Source organism: Asterias amurensis, chromosome 17, assembly GCF_032118995.1.
Source record: "Asterias amurensis chromosome 17, ASM3211899v1".
NCBI classification, from domain to species: domain Eukaryota; kingdom Metazoa; phylum Echinodermata; class Asteroidea; order Forcipulatida; family Asteriidae; genus Asterias; species Asterias amurensis.
In genome coordinates this window covers 6,191,059-6,195,533 of record NC_092664.1, presented here as the reverse complement: position 1 = coordinate 6,195,533, position 4,475 = coordinate 6,191,059, and the positions used below count along the sequence as shown (strand labels likewise).

The 4,475-nt window shown below is 37.4% G+C and overlaps 1 protein-coding gene across 1 annotated transcript in view; it reads left to right on the top strand.

Annotated features, from left to right (window-relative positions):
* The first annotated feature begins 678 nt into the window (after window positions 1-678).
* LOC139949803 (mRNA-capping enzyme-like) overlaps window positions 679-4,475 on the top strand; it is a 58,189-nt gene continuing 54,392 nt past the window's right edge. The window contains exon 1 of the mRNA XM_071948347.1: window positions 679-707. The gene's annotated coding sequence lies outside the window, so the exon portion shown is untranslated. The remainder of the gene's footprint in view (window positions 708-4,475) is intronic.

The window sequence follows — 4,475 nt, the reverse complement described above, 5'->3', positions numbered from 1 at the left end:
GCCATAAAATAATTTCTGAATAAAACTAAGAAAAGAATCAACACTGGTGATTTTTTGTTTTTGTTTTTGGTTTTTGCACTTTGTACATGAACATGGCCTGATTTCATGGAGCTGTTGAAGCAGAAAATGACGCTTAAACAGTTTCTGCTTAAGCAAAAATAAACAGGACGCACATCACAGATGGTACATGTGATGTGGCATGTGACTTTATATTTTGGTAAGCATCATTTTTATGTGCTGAGCTGCTTGTTATGCTCAAGCAGCTCTATGAATTTCTGTCCAAAGCTTCTCTGCTTAAAGATACAAGCACAGAAAGATCCTGCTTAACAAAAACTAGTCACCAGCCAAAATTCCGTAAGGTTTACTGTGTTGGAACTGGTGCCCCACTCCCTTTTTTGCTTAGCAAAGACGTTGTGTTGTGTTTTTTTATTAAGCCTTTGAGAAAGACTCAGCTGGAGTTGCTGATGGGCAACAAAGACCAGTATTCTCAATTGATGTGACCCAACTTCTACATGAAGTGACAAACCTGTGAAAAACTAGACCATTTATGTCATTAGAGTCGCAAGAAACTAAATAGTAAAAAAACGTGTTCACTATTTAGAAGTACAAAACTAATTGTTCAATTGATTTCTCAAAACTTTTATATTTCAGGCAAAATATTTCGAGAGAAGTTTTTCAGCAGGACCAAAACATCAAAAGGATACCATGTGAGTTGTGTTTTAATTCTCGTTTATGTTTGTTTATATATTTATATAATTTTTTTTATAAAGAACGAATTGGTAAAAGTCACAATTTTAATTATGATGACGCCAAGTCCCTGCCATCCGCAAAGTATAAGACAAATCTTCTTTTTGTACTGGGGACTTTTTATCAAATACTATGTGAAATTACCCTTAAAGGGCATTTTTTTCGAGGCAGTACTGTCACAACAGGATACAATTGCCCAAGTTTTTCTTACCAGATATGAACAGACCAATGTTGGCCCTAATCACAACCGAAAGGAAAGTTTTCTGACCCCTGGCAAATTGATGTTTTGGTGTACAAATAAAAAATAGGACACAAATGTTGATTTTGCAAGTTCAAAAAACATACTCAAATTTCATGTTCCGACCGTGAGCACATCCTTTTTTTTATGTCAAATATTTGCCTTAACTGACTTTTGAGGGCATTAACCATGGAATTGAGAAAGATATGCAAAAAGTATTTCAGTTTTAAACTTACAATAGTTCTTATCATGACGTCATCAAATCAGAGCTGTCAACCCACAGCTCTCTGGACGTCATTTGAGTAGGGCGCCCTCAGCTTATTATAGATGTAAAGAATGTCCTAAGCTCGTGTTGGATCATTCTGTGCGCTTTGCGCACATTAGTTGCGTTTCTTATTGTTTCATGGCGGGATGGTGCATGTAAGGTCCATTATAAAAAATTTAAAAAATAACTATTCGCACTAAAAGATGTTAATATTATTTAATAATACTGCATCTGATGCTGATGAATTGCTACGAATGGTTATTCAGTTTTGTATGTAGTTAGCGCGTGTTTTTATGAGCTTTAAGTGCATAATTTCCGCACGTAAGAAGCGATTACTGCTCAGCAGAAGAAATGAGCAGGATACTTGAGCGATATTCTGTGGATGATAGCTGTATTCTGAAAGCATGATCGTATTTTTGCTTAGCTACTTTTTGTTTGTTGTGTGGTTTCTACTTGACTGCTGCATGATGGTACCTGTATACCTGGGCCAAATTTCAGCACAAAAACCTGCTAAGCACAGGGAAATCTTACTTAGGAAATCTTACTTAGCAAAAAAGGTTACCAGCCAACATTCCATGAAGCCTATATACACTGTTTCGACTGGTGCCCTGATCATTCTGTTAAGCAGAGGAACTTGTCAAGTAGTATCTGCTAAACGGCTTAATGAAATTATACTCTGTTCATTTAAGTTGTATTGTCATGCCTCCGGGAAGACTCTGCTATGTTCGGAACGTCAGACCGTTAACTTTTTTGACACTATTGGTAATTACTCAAAATAATTATTATCATAAAACCTTTCTTGGTAACGAGTAACGGAGAGAGGTTGATTTCTGAGAAACGGCTCCCTCTGAAGTAATGTATTTTTCGAGAAAGAAGTAGTTTTCCACGCATTTGATTTCGAGACCTCATATTTAGAATTTAAGGTCTCGAAATCAAGCATCTGAAAGCACACATTTTCTTGTGACAAGGGTGCGACAAGGGTGTTTTTTTCCTTCAGTAATATATCGCAACTTCGACGACCGATTGAGCTCAGGTTTGTTATTTTATGCATATGTTGTGATACACCAACTGTGAAGACAGGTCGTTGACAATTACCAATAGTGTCCAGTGTCTTTAAAGCAGTCTTTTAAGCAGATGATAGCCTTTCTTGAAAGCATATTTCTTTGTGTTGAGCTACTTTTTGTTTTATTTGTGCTTTCTGACTCTCTCTCCCTCTCTCTCTTGATTCGTGGTTTTTCTACTCCACTGCTCATGATTGGGACACTATATCCGTTCGTGTCTGTTGTGTTGTCATTTTGCCATTCGAGAAAGACTCTGTTGTAGGTTCGAAACGTCAGGCCATTAACAATCACACTCTTTGTTTTAAGCAGCTTTATATGAATTTCTCCAACAATGGGTACTAATCCTGCATGTAAACTAAACCGTACAATACACAACATGCTGCACCACAGCACAGCTAAAGTAATTGACGGCTCTCGTTATGGCAAATAAATCCCAGCTCGCAAAAAAGGCACAACTCACTTGTGTGTTTAGTACATAGATGTGCACAGGCCTTTAGTCGTATCGATCCGAATAGAGTGATTGTTCCATCAAAGAGCGAGTCAATCAAGAAGCCTATAGTGGTACAGCTGCTCTCATTATGCCCCCCCTCCCCCACCAAACATCCCACAGTAGCTTTGTTTGCCCAGCCTTGCCCAGTCATCAGTAATAGAACAAAAAACTGTCAATTGCGGACAAAGAAACAACAAATGCACTAATCAATGTCTTATGTAACACTCTCATTTGGCTTTTCTCTTTAGATTTTAATTAAAGCGCGAAGGTGGAAGTGTGCAATGTGCACCACCGTGTGATGTGTTCTGGCGGGTTTTTCCCGGCCGGCGTTTAGGCCGATGTGACGGCGTAAAAAACAATCAAGATATGGCTCGCATCAGCGTTCTTGCTTGCGTAATTTGGCTGAAAAGCATCTTAAGATGCTGTATGGGTCTGTTCTAGTAAACCATTGTTCTAGTTTTCTCAGCATCAGCGATCCTTTGTAAAGCTATCGTCATGTGATAGGTTTTGAGGCCTACCTGCTTCTGCCGTTGTAGCCTACTGATGAACACAAGCTTTAAAGCCACTGGACACTTTCTGCGCAGAACAAAAATTTAAAGTTCACAGATTTACAAATAACTTACAGGGTTTACAGAAGGTAATGGTGAAAGACTTCCCTTGAAACATTATTTCATAAAATGCTTTACTTTTTGAGAAAACATTAAAACAAAATTATTAATTCTCGATATCGAGAATAACGGATTGATTTTAAACACACGGCGAGACGTGCGGAAACAAGGGTGGGTTAATTTCCCGTTATTTTCTCCCGACTCCGATGGCCGATTAAAGGATTTGGGTACTTTTTGCAACACAAAACACGACGTCCACATATTTACATTAAACGTACACCATTTGAAGATAATGATAGTTGAAAGCGTTCCTTAAAATATTAGATGCTGAGGTGCTGTAGTTTTTGAGAATTGAGTAAAACAATGTCATGAAAGTACGTTTTTACATGCTAAAATAATTTTCGTCTCATGATCACTAAGACGAAAATTATTTTCATGACGTTGTTTTACTAATTTCTCAAAAACTACAGCACCTCAGCAAGTATTTTCATAGAAGCTTTCTACTATCATTATCTTCAAACTGTGTAAGTTTAGTGTAAATCTGTGGACATTGTGTTTTGTGTTAGAAAAAAGTACGACCCTTTAAGCCTAAATTTTCAAAGGGTTGTTGTTGTGATACACGAAGTGTGGGACACATTCACTTCCATACATGAACGTTTTCTATTAGTTTTGTATTGCCATTAAAGCCATTATACACTTTCGGTACAGAAAACAAAAGTTCACAGATTGACAAATAATTTACAGGGTTTACAGAAGGTAATGGTGAAAGACTTCTCTTGAAATATTGTTCCATGAAATGCTTTACTTTTTGAGAAATTGTTAAAACAATATCAATTCTCGCTAGCGAGAATTACGGATTTATTTTAAACACATGTCATGACACGGCAAAACGCGCGGAAACAAGAGTGGGTTTTCCCGTTATTTTCTCCCGACTCCGATGACCGATTGAGCCTAAATTTTCACAGGTTTGTTATTTTATATAAGTTGTGATACACGAAGTGTGGGACTTGGACAATACTGTTTACCGAAAGTGTATAACGGCTTTAATTTGAAGAGTGATTACCTA